The 12719-nt window shown below is 37.3% G+C and overlaps 1 protein-coding gene across 2 annotated transcripts in view; it reads left to right on the top strand.

The window, feature by feature from the left end:
• SCFD2 (sec1 family domain containing 2) overlaps positions 1-12719 on the top strand; it is a 386919-nt gene that overhangs the window by 266091 nt on the left and 108109 nt on the right. The window lies entirely within an intron of this gene.

Below are 12719 nucleotides of genomic sequence, written 5' to 3'. Positions count from 1 at the left end.
GAGGAGGGGAGAAATCTATAGTCCCTATGAGGGTGTTTCTTCTGGCAGAAAAATTAAGGGAGAGATGAGGGGGGTTGGTTAAAAAAAAAAAAAAATTGTGCTTGAAGTCTCAGAATTTAAACTTCTACTATTCATCAGATTTTGAAAAAGAAGATTATTATAAAAGGTAACATCACATGCTGCCCTCAACTTTCCTACTCCTTTTGGCACACACCCTCTCCCTCCCTTACTATTTGCCAAGAATATTTTGTTTTCCTTTCTGTAGTTAATGAGGAGCTTGTATTGTTCTGTTCAGCCTTGACATCATAAGAATCTCACTGAGTTTGAACCCAAAAAACTAAATCTACTTACTTGATTCTTGGTTTAATGACCAAATGTTTCTCTCTTGTTTTAAGTCCATTATTCATTTTAAAGGCGGTATTTCTAGTAATTTGATATGGATCTCTTATCTGCCACAAAGTGACAAAAAGATCCAAGAAATAGTTCATGGAAAATATTTTGAGTTCATTAAGGACATTCACTATATATAAACTTAGTTTTTTTATGTGAGCTGACATAGATAAAATGCACAAAGACCTTGCCAGGACTGTGTGGGTGAGCAGAAAATGGCAAATGGGTTTGTGTGGGTGTGTGCAAGATAACACATTAGGGGAAATAACCCACATTGTTTAATCAAGTTAACCAATCAAAAGAAAAATACATAAGTTACTATAAGGAATAAAATTAAATAAAAGGAAGTGACGTTCCTCAAGGACCTTGTAATCTAACTGAGTCCAGGCTTAAATAAACCATGGACTTAAAGGCTTATGGGTTCTCCTTATCATTGGAACCAAATCAAGGCTTTTTGGAGTCATTGGAAAACATTTCCTGGAGGTATCAACCCAGGTCTGCTGCTTCAAGTAAAAGGCCAACAAGATGCTGTGGGTTAAGAAGAGTATTGGAAATAGAACTAAACACATTTGCCTTTTTTTCCCTGCAAGAACCTTAGTCTGCCCAGGCCTGCAGCCCTGTTGGCAGGATTAGGCCTTGTAGTTCAAGAGATAACCTTAGATCTGGAGAAAGTCCAGAGAAGGGTAGTTGAAATGATCAGTGGCAAAGGGCACAGGGAGATGCATCTCCTCTGCTGTCCGGGGATGATTACTTGCCTGGGAGCTGTCCAACTGCGAGGAACTTAAAGGGAGGGGCAAGATGAGGCTAACAGGTACGGCCAGGAATAAAAACCCATATTCCTGAAAAAAGAGGTGCAAAGCAGCCCCTCCCTCGCTGTTAGCCCTGCACCCTTCCTTGGACCACATGTCTTCATTTGTCTGTTTCCAGCTCTGATTTGATCCTGGTAATAATCATTCACCTGTATATAGATTTACAAGACATTTTCCCTCTAACAATCTTGGGGAGCAAAGCCGGTATTGATTCTTCTTCCAATGTGGAGATAACCTTTCCTCTCTGGTCCCTCATGTTGCCTTCTGGCTGGTAACCACAGGTTTCCACCTCCTCAGTCCCTCAACCAGAATTTATTAAGCATTTAGTCTAGAGCAGGTATCCTTCGGTCAGCCAGATTCACAACAGGTCAAGAGGAACGTATATTTACTATAGAAGGACAAGCCATAAAGAACCAGAATCGGTTGTTAAGAGAGAGGATACTCAGTGTCTATAAAGTAATGCAGGCAAATGCATCAAATGTCAAATACCAACCTTATCAAACTGGAGGCAGGGTGTGGGATGGGGAATGGGGGAGCAGGGCTGAAACCTGGGATCTCAGAGATTATTGCATCCAACTCCACCAACAATCCCAAGGAGCTAGTGTCTGGCAGGGAGGAAGCAGAAAGGGGCAGCTAGGTGGTGAGTGGATAGAGCACCAGCCCTGAAGTCAGGGGGACTGAGTTCGGATGTGCTCTCAGACACTTAACAATTCTTACCTCTGGGATCCTGGACAAGTCACTTAACCCCAATTACCTCAGGGGGGAAAAAAGGAGGAAGCAGAGCCTGATTTCACAATCCCTGTCCTGTTCAGGTGTGCTCCCCAAAAGAGGTAAATAAATTCAGGACGCATAGAAGGACAAAGTGGTGAGCCTCCCTGTTACTCCAGCTTTTCAGAGGGCATGCTGTCAGGGAGAGCCTCTTCAGGTGTACATTTATGCACCTGATTGAGGTTTGGGAAATGCAGGTTAGTCCTGTTTGCCTTCGCATTTTCTTATCTGTAAAATCAGGACAATAATATTGACTGAACCCATTCTACAGGGTTGTTCTGGGACTCAAATGGGACAATGCATGTAAAACACTTTGCAAATTTTAAAGCACTTCATATATCATAGTTACTGCGATGGCTGCTACTACTGATAGGTCATTTTCAGTTTTGTTCAACTTTTTATGACCCCATTTGGGGTTTTCATAACAAATATATTTGAATAGTTTGCCATTTCCTTCTCCAGCTCATTTTACAGATGAGGAAACTGAGGCAAACAGGTGTAAGTGATTGCCCAGAATCACACAGCTTGGAAGTGTCTGAGGCTGCAAGAGGAGTCTTCCTGACTCCAGGTCTGGCACTCTATCCACTGTGCCCCTAGCTGCCATCACTACTACTATTATTATTTTGACAACAACAACAACTACTACTACTATTACTTATATTATTTTAATACTACTACTGTTACTTTACTACTACTACTAATATTACTTTACTACCACTACCATACTACTAACTTCTTTTACTTAACTACTGCTACTTCTATTGCTTTACTATTACTGTTACTACTTATATTATTTTACTACTATTATTGCTACTACTATTACTTTACTACTACTACTATTTCTATTACTTTACTGTTACTGCTGCTACTACTACTATTACTTTACTATTACTACTATTACTTTGCTACTACTACTACTTATATTTTACTACTACTACTATTACTAGTATTACTATTACTACTACTACTTCACTACTTCTATTACTGCTACTGCTGCTACTCCTGCTAACTCAAAAATCCAGAGATTCTATGAAAATATGAAATTTGTTGTCTGAGGAGGTAATAGAGGATAAAAATATATAAGTTAAGATATATATTCGTGGATAAGTAAGGTATACGTTGACTTTATAGAATCATGGTCATCTACCCGAAGCTTCTTAAACTGTGGGTCAGGGTCACATAACTAAATGTGGGCATCAGGAAGTGATGTTTTATTATCAATAAATATTTGATTTGCATACATATTTTGTATACCTATATACCTAGGGTTGTATGAAAATTTCTCAGGCAAAAGGAGTCGTGTTTAAGAACTTCTGACAGCCCAGCCCCTTCTCCTGAAGCATGAATCTCTGCAATAGGCTCTTCTACAAGTAATCATTGTGATTCCTTTTGAAGTTTTCCAGTCATGGCCAAACTCACTACCTTTTGCTTCTCCCTGTTAACTAGTTTTTTATCTTTTTCTCTGTCTTAAGATTATCCTTCTAGAGAGAAAACAGAAGCAAAGTTTTAAGATCTGAGTAGTCTTGCCTTTTCTTGGTCATCTTTTATCATTGTCCCACCTCTCCCAAGCAGTCTGTTTCTTTTATTTCTTCTCTTGATCTGAACAATACTTAAAAACACCTTTATTTGTCCCGTGCATTTATCAAAAGACTCAGATTATTAAAGGCATTCATCTTTATGACCCTGTCATATTCATGCTGTCACTTGTGGGGTTTATTTTTAATGCATGGCTTTTTAATCGGAGTTCATCAATAAACTCCCCATGCAACCATATTATTTAGATAGCTCTTTCTCCCTTTCCTCAATAAAATCATTTAGGAATTCATCATCAGAGTTTTGTTATGTTGAACCTTCCCTCCTGAGCTTATTCCCTTTTACTGCTTATTCCCTTTTAGTCTCAGGTTCCTAATATATCTTGCTCCCCTACTTTCCCACCCCCATTTTTTAAAAAAAACCTGCCTTCAATCTCAGAGCTCAGATCAAACCATGCCTAGAGTTGGCTTATTTTTGAGTTTGTACTATAACTTTCCTTTCCTTATCTATTGCAAACTCTCAGATATCCTTTCCTCCCAAGCTTTTTGCCCTTTCTATCTACCTAATTCATAGACTGCATTGAATTCCTGAGCTCTGCCTCTGAAAAGCAAATAAATAAGTAAATAAAATTCAAAATAGTCTGCAAACAGAATAATTTTAATAACTCCTTTGTGTAGTAATTCGTCATCACTTTAAGATTGGAGATAAGTTTTTTAGCCAGGTAGACTGTCTACTAAAATGTGAATTCTGTCACTAGGAATGAAAGTTTTGTTTTTTTTTAAATCAAGAATACCTTTGATGGTCCGGAGAAGGCTCTAGAACCCTTCTCAGAATAGTATTTTTAAATACATAAAATAGAACCCAAAAGAAACCAATTTAATCAAACTACATCTTTTTTTAAGTTTATAGGTCCCTCATTCAGAAAGGTCCCTTACACTAGAGGAACTTACCTATCCCAAAGAAACCTTGCATTTTATGTAGTAAACAATCCTTGTCTTATTCCCTGTGTTCTGTGTTCACTTTTTTCAAATGTTTTTCCTATGCCTTCCAGTCCGTACCCACTAATGTATAAGAGACACATGGCAGGAATGGAAAGCTGTGGACCCTCCAATTACTGGAATCAGCCTCTTGAAGTCTCCATCACTTACCACACACACACCACGTGTGTGTTTGTTGTTACCCAGCCTCCTTTTGTGGCTGAAGAATGGATACCTAACCACAGCTTCTTTTTATAGCGTCTTTGACCAGCAGATCCTATGATTAAAGGGGAACCCTAACAGGGTATCATTTCAAAGACTAGAATGATACTTAGCAACAGGAATATTTCAAGAATCGATGGCAAACTGTGCATTTCCTAAAATAAGAAGAATGTACTTTTTCTTACTTCCTCCTAATGAGAAACTCCTCAATTATCTGAACATATTGTTTCCCCTGCAGGTTTTAATGTCCCTCCCTTGTTTGAGAAGTTGTTTTTTGCTAACACATTTATTAAAGCATCCGTTTAATTGTGTAAGGAAATTCTCTTCCTGCCCTATTTTTTCCCCAAAAAGTTACTGGCCATAGCAACTCAGACCAGCTACTAACATAGAAAGGGTTGTGAATTCTCACTAAGAACAAGAGTTCTTAACCTATTTTTTAAAATTAAGAACCTCTTTGGTGGTCTGGAGAAGGCTCTAGGGCCCTCCTCAGAATAGTAGTTTAAATATATGAAATAGAACCCATAAAATTGCAAAAGAAACCAATTTTATCAAACTATGTCTATTTTTTTTTAAGTTTATAAGTCCCTCACTCAGAATATTGACTAAACTATGTATTCAGTTGCCCTTTGCTATTTGAAGGGAAGAATCAGTCCAGGGATTTGGCTTATATATAGTTCTCCCCTGTGCCCCGGTCATTTAAAAATCTGATAAATGGCTTCCCTTAAGTAGAAATGCTTCAGTTCTTCTGAATTCCAGCGCCGTTCCTTAGAAGACTGTTTAGATAGTTGGGGACAGCCAGTGCTCGGAGTTGTCCTGGCCTTCTGGCCCTTCCTGACCTCTTCACTCCTTCACCTTTGACGTGGAGTTGGAAGGGAGATGAAAAGAAAATGTTTGGCAGCGCCGGTTTGCCTGGACTTTAAGCAAACCATACTTTTAAATGTTGAGCATTTAGTCTGCTAGGAACAAAATGTGGAGAAAATCAAAATCAGGTCAGAATCAAAGAAACAGAAAGAACTATCATGGAAAATGGCTAAATTTTTATTATAGGAAAAGGTCGTCTACTTGAATTTCACAGGGGGAAAAAATGTAGATTTAGTACACGTTGTATTCTCCATTACATTTTATTTGGTCTATATCTGTAATTTCATCAGGATAGAGAACTCTTGGTGTGGAAAAAAATCTCCACTGCTGCAGATGAGTAAACCATAGTACCTTACAGCATTGGAGAGTTACCACAATCACTGAGGGGTTAAGTGTGTAACTAGTGTTTGTCAGAGGCAAGACTCCAATGCCCAACCATCAATGACTCTCCCAAGGGCCCTTTCCTTCCCCCTTTGGAGCATTCATAAAATAACCTTCTCTATTGTTTTAGTCTTAACAATTGTTCTTCATCCTGCATAGAGTTTGTCTTCTTGATATATGATTCCATGCCAATGGTGTTAATGTGGTTGATCATATGCATGTACATTTTAGTTGTTAATTAAGGTGCTTTATTTAATCACCTTCTTTATTGTTACACCTGGTACACTGCTAAGAACTCAGTCTTCATGCGAAAGAGGATCTTAATTTGTTATGAATGTTCTTTATTTCACCCTTTCCTGGAATACTAGTTAGTTTTAATGCCTGAAATATAGTAAATCATTGTTGTAATAAAGTAATATAATATAAATAATATATATTTATGTATGCCACATATATAAATATAAATAATATAAATAAAATAAAAATTAATAAAAAGACTTTTATAATCTAAGAACCAGATTTTCTTCTGCTTTTCTCTCAAAAATAAGTTTCTAAACAAGTTAGTTATATCAACATCCAATTTAAATATACTACTTTATTTTTCCTAATCATATGTGAAGACAATCTTAACATTTAAAAAAATTTTCCGTTCCAAATTCTCTTCCTCCCTCTTTTCTTTCCCTCCTTGTTAAGAAGGCAAGCACTTTGCTATAGATTAGAGCAAACCTTTCTTACCTGGTCAGGAAGGGAAACAGAAGTGCTTATAATTAATTAAGTTTAATAGGAGAAACATGTCAACTAACTTTTTTTTTTAAGGTACTTCATAAAGGCAGAAGGGAGAAACAGCGATTGGCCTCATTTCATGTCAAATGAAATATCAAGAAAAAGACCTAGTTGTAGGAGTTTTAGTTGCATATAAGCTCAGTATGAGCAACAGTATATTGTGGCAGATACAAGAGCTAAACTGATCCTAGGCCGCTTTCATGATCTGCCTGTGTTTCTCGGGTAAAGGCAGTGATAATCCCTTGTGTTGGTCAACCACATCTGGAGTACCCTGTTCAGACATAAGCACCACATTGTGAGAATGTTAATAAGCTGGACCAGTTGCAGATGAGGGCAGATAAGATTGTGAATTCACAGGAAAACTGTGCCATACCAAAAAAAAAAAAAAAAAAATGATTAAAGAATTTGTTTTTAGCCTAGAGAAGGGAAGTTTTAGGAAAGACATGATCTACATCTTTTTTATTTTTCTAATATTTCAACTGTTTTTAGGTAAAAGAGGATTTAGACTTAATTGGCCCCAGCAGGTAAAATTAGAACCCACAGATAAAAGCTTTAGAGGGGCAGCTTGGGGCTCAGTACTACTATGTCCCAAAAAAGGACTTGGATACCTTGAAAGGCAGAGTATTCCCTATCAGTGAAAGCCAGCCTCTGCTTGAAGATCTCCTGGGACAGCCCATTCTACTCTAGCATATTTCTAGGTACTAGAATGTTTTTCCTGATATCCAGCCTAAAGATTTGGCTTTGCAATTCCTTTCCACTTATCCTGGTTCTTCCCACTAGGACCAAACAGAATAAGTCCAATCCTCCTCCACGTGACAACCCTTCTGATACTTATCAATCATCATGGCCCCACCTGAGTTTTCTCTTCTCTAGAGTAAACTTGAGCCCATTCCTTTTATCTACTAGTTTAGTAATCCTGTTTTTCAAAGAAGCAATGGACCTAACCTGGCAAGATTCATTCTTGATGCAACCACGCCAACGTTTTGTAACCATCACTGCTCTTTCCAGATGGTCTCTAGCTGTCTCTTTAATGATCTCTTTCATAATTTTCCTATGGAATAGATGTCCTGCTCACCAGCCTTTGGTTCTAATTGCTACTCTCTTTTTGGGGAGATAATTGGGACATTTGTCTTTCTCCAATCTTGTGCCACAATCTTTTAGCCATCCTGCTGATGGCTCAGCAATCATATGTATATAGGTCAACTCTTTCACTCTCCAAGGATGTTGTTCAACTGTGACTCAAATTCATCACAGATAACTAGATGTGTCTTCATATTCTTGACTTATCTTAAGTATCATTTCCCTATGAGTCATTTTTGTTTGAAAAATTTCAAATATAAAGGATAATTTTGGCAGAGAAAATGGAAGGAAAAGAGGAGTTGGACAGATCTGTCTGTTTTCTTGTCCCCTTTCATTGTTCCATCCAATCCTGGCCAAGGTCCTAATGCTTCTTTAATCCCCTTGTTTCTCCCAACATAACTTAAACCCTTTGCCAGCTTACATTTTCATAATTCAGACCTGAATAAAGACATAGATTCCATGCTTATTGGATGCAAGTCTGATAACAAATATATTAGATGACAGAATCAGTACTCAAAGAGATCTTGACAGGTCACAGCACATTGGACTAAATAATAAGACGAATATAATAGAGATGCGTGTAAAAATCTTGAATTTGAGAGATCAAAAAGCCAATATCAAAAGCCCAAGATGAAGAAGGGCTCCTAGGCAATTTGCCAGAGAAAGAGAGGTTTTTAAAGGACTCCAAACTCAGTAGGATTCCACAATGTGATGTGTCAGCCATGAAGCCACGAATCTGATTTAAAATTTTTTAAATTTTTAGTCCCACCTAAGACCCACCTTCCACAGGAAACCTTTCTGCTTAATTCTAGCACCACCCCCCATCTGTAAATTATTTCCTATTTGTCGTATTTATAGCATGTATTGTAAATATTTGCTTGCATGTTGTCTTCCCTATTAGATTGTAAGCTCTTTGAAAGGAGGGACTATTTTATGCCTCTTTTTGTATCCCAGGCACATAGCACAATGCTTTGCATACAGCAGGTGCTTAATAAGTGTTTATTGGTTGATTAATCTTCATTAATAAATTTCTAATGTCCCATTATGTTCTTAGTCTTATCAGTCCACATCTGGAATATGGTGTTCAGTTCTGGGTGTGGCATTTTAGGGTGGACATTTGTAAGATGGATAATACCTAAAACTGGACATCCAGAATGGTAAAGAGAAGATTCAGGAAGTGTGTAATAGCCATCTTTAAGTAACTGAAGGGCCGTGATGTGCTGATGGAATTGGACTTTATTTTTCTTGGCCCCATAGGGCAAAACCAAAAGCAATGGTTGAAAGTTAGAAAGAAATAAATTTGGAGTTGAAGTAAGGGGGAATCCCTAATAATTGCAGCTACCTATAAGTGACAGGAGATGTCCCAGAATATAGTTGGTGACTGGAGTCACAAAGACTGATTTCCCCTTCTTTTCCCTTTCTTTTCCCTTTCTTTCCCCTTTCTTTTCCATAGAGGTATAAGCTTATGGCTTAGAAGTTGAGACTGATGTTCAGCTGATGTTCTCCTACACACTATCAAGAGGTTTTGTTTGGGCCGTCACTTAGAATAAAGCCTGGTTTTTCTCTGCATTTCTTTACTAAATGTTATTTTATTATCGAAGATAATCATAGATTAAAAAAAAAATTCTTTTCCCATAGAAATGCTTCTTTGAGTAGAGTAATTCAATAGGGCGATATAATTTAGTATCCCAAATTTTCCTTTTAAGAAACTTATGTAATGAATACATTAATAAGTCTGAACATGTCATTTTTATATAGTAGATCTAAAGGAAAGATAGCCAATCTGAATTTTTATGTGATCTTCCCTAATTTTTGAACTTTCATCTTACAGTCATGGACACTCTGAGGTAATGTTCTTCTCAGGTGATTCCATATTAGTAAACTTGAGATCATCTCATATCTCAGATTTCTCCACATAGCGTGCTCATCACCTTTACAGCTACATGTGTGAAGTACAGTCAAGAACCCTGTCTGCTGCTAAACCAAAATCTGGCCCATTCTCACCAGGCTCTCTTTGCCACCATTCAGGAGATCATATTAGATTGCTTCAAAAAGCAGCTAACTTCTATGCCTGAGTAAAATCTAGTAATTTTCTTTTGCTATCTTCATGAACCCACCTTCGGGCTGGATGGACCCAGGGATTCTGTACCCAGTCTCCTTTTAAAAATGTATTTCTTGCCTCTCCCCTCCTTTACATCTCAATGTCTGAATGCTGACATTGGTTTGCCTACATGGAAATTTAATTCCTATATATTTCCATGTAGTTCAGGAAGGGATTCTGGGGTTTTGAACTAGTTTGTGCTCTTTTAATTAATGATATTCATAAGCCTCTATCTATGGTGGCTGAACTCTATGAATTGACCTTCTGTCTTATAGAATTTTATTATACACCATTCTCTATCAGCTTAATGTGATTTGAGTCCTGCAGTCTTCTCGTCTTCCCTTTCCTTTGTCACGTAAGCCTTGGTATGGCCAGTGTATTCTTTCATGCAGAAAAATGGTTCTGAGACATTTCTGAATTTTGCAAATTTTCATACACCCAGATCGTGTCTCATTTGATCAGTCAACAAGCATTGATTAAATGCCAACTCAATATTATATAACATACTACGTGAAATAAGCATAGGAAAGGCAACATGGAGCCAGCATACGTAAAGACCCAACCTCGAAGTTCTCATTTAATCCCAAAGGCAAAGGGGAAGCTATAAGAAATCACAAGCAAATTTGGGGATACGATGGGTGCTGTGCTGTCCACAATATGTCTTTTGATGAACCTGAATGCTAGAAATATCAATGGAAGTAGAATGTGACACGAAATACCGAAAGTCAAATGAATTAGGATGTAGACAGTAATTCCAGAAGTTCTAAAAAGCAACAAAATACATTTAAAGGATTCATTTCTGTTCCTGATTTCACAGGTGAAATGAATTCCTTTTTTCTTTTATGAATAAGAATGGCGATGACAGAGAAGACATTAATGTAATATTACCTAACGTTCTACCTTGTTATCTAAACACTGCATTCATCATAAAGCTTTTATTAGAGTTTTTGGAGTCTTCTTTCCTTGGTTCACATGCAGGAAAGCCAGCAACTACGGATCAGGGAATCCTGCCTAACACCTGGAATTAAGAGAGAGAAAAAAAAAATGGAAATACATAAGCCAGCTGCTCTCAGCCAGAAACTGTCACACATAACCTCACATAACCTGAGAAGCAGGGGAGACTTCTTTTTTGATACTAAAAACAACTTCTGTCAGAAAAGAATAAATCCCTCCCTACTTCCTGTTTCCATTCACTAAAAAATGCCCATTCCCTTCTGAGGGAGAGACAGACACAAAAGAAATTGGCTTTGGGTACTAGCTGGAACTGCCTCCATGAGAGGCCCACGCCAGGAGCCTCTACTGGGTCTGGATTGCTTTCCACTCAAACTTCAGGAAAGATTTGGTACTTTGTATGGGAACATTTGGCACAGGGGAGTCTAGTCTTAAGATCTGAGAAATGCTGGTCAGGACCTTGACAGAGAGTGCAGAGGTGATCGAGGGATTAATAATAAGACCATCATCCCTACCCTCAAAAAAAGGACGATTTATTCTCGGAAAAAGACATTTGTTTTATTTTAAATAATAGCTTTCTATTTTTCAAAATGCATACAAAGATGGTTTTCAATATTCATTCTTCCAAAACCTTGTGTTCCAGTTTTTTTCTCCCTCCCTTCCTCTCACCCTTGCAAGTGATCCAGTGTTAAACATCTGCAATTATTCTATATATATATTTCCACAATTATCATGCTACACAAGGAAAGTCAGATCAAAAGGGGAAAATAAACATAAGGAAAAAAAAACATAAGCAAGCAAACAATAACAAGGTGAAAATATTATGCTTTGATTCACACTCAGTTCCCACAGTCCTTTCTCTGGACACAGATGGCTCTCTCCATCAGAAGTGTATTGGAATTGGCCTTAATCGCCTCGCTTTTGAAAAGTTTTATGATGAATGAAGTATTAGATAACAAGGTGGAACATTAGGTAATAATACATTAATGTCTTCTCTATCATCGCCATTCTTATTCATAAAAGAATAACTTTGAGTTGATCATTGAATAATCTTGTTGCTTTATACAATGTTCTCTTGGTTCAACTCACTCCACTTAGCTGGATGTTTAACTTAAAAGAACAATTTGTTTTTGTATGAGCATCTACTAAAATAAGTACCCGATTTACTGATCATAAACTTCTTGTCTTACCTTAAAATCTATCCCCAAGCATTTCTGCTTTCCTTTATTTTTTTAATTTTTGCCAACAAGGAAGGATCAGTGCACATGAAAATTATAGAACTAGACTTCCTTTTACAATATTTCATAAGATTTTCAAATTTTAACTGTCTTGGAACTAGTGAAATTTTACTCCATTAAAATGAGTTTCCATTGGAGCTTGTGGAATTTGAATTCTCTGCAAATCATCAGAAATAGGATGGATTTCTATCCATCTGAGGTCAAGCTAGTACTATCAGACCCCCCTATAGATGGGGCCTAAAATATCCTGGGGGACTCCCCTCTAGGCTTCCTGTAGCTCTGTAACCCTGTTATTATAATTGGCCATACTGCTAAGAATATGATGGAGAGCCAAACAATTTTTGGAAGATAGTCTTGTGAAAAAGCTTTTATTAAATCAGATGGAATGGTGGATAGTGTGATGCATTTAGAACCAGGAAGATCCAATTTCAAGTCTTCCCAGATACTAGCTAGATGAGCAAATCACTTATTGTAGTGAGTCTTACTTTCCTCCTTTGTTAAATGGGGATAGTATGTCTATCTCACCGAGTTGTTGTAGGAATAATTAATAATAACAATAAATATATAGAAGTGTGTATGTTCCTAAAAAATGTTAAAGTGCTATATAAATTTTAGCTATTATTAT

Source organism: Sarcophilus harrisii, chromosome 6, assembly GCF_902635505.1.
Source record: "Sarcophilus harrisii chromosome 6, mSarHar1.11, whole genome shotgun sequence".
Lineage (NCBI taxonomy): Eukaryota > Metazoa > Chordata > Mammalia > Dasyuromorphia > Dasyuridae > Sarcophilus > Sarcophilus harrisii.
Note: the sequence above shows the minus strand (reverse complement) of the source record. Positions and strands in the feature narration are given on the sequence as shown.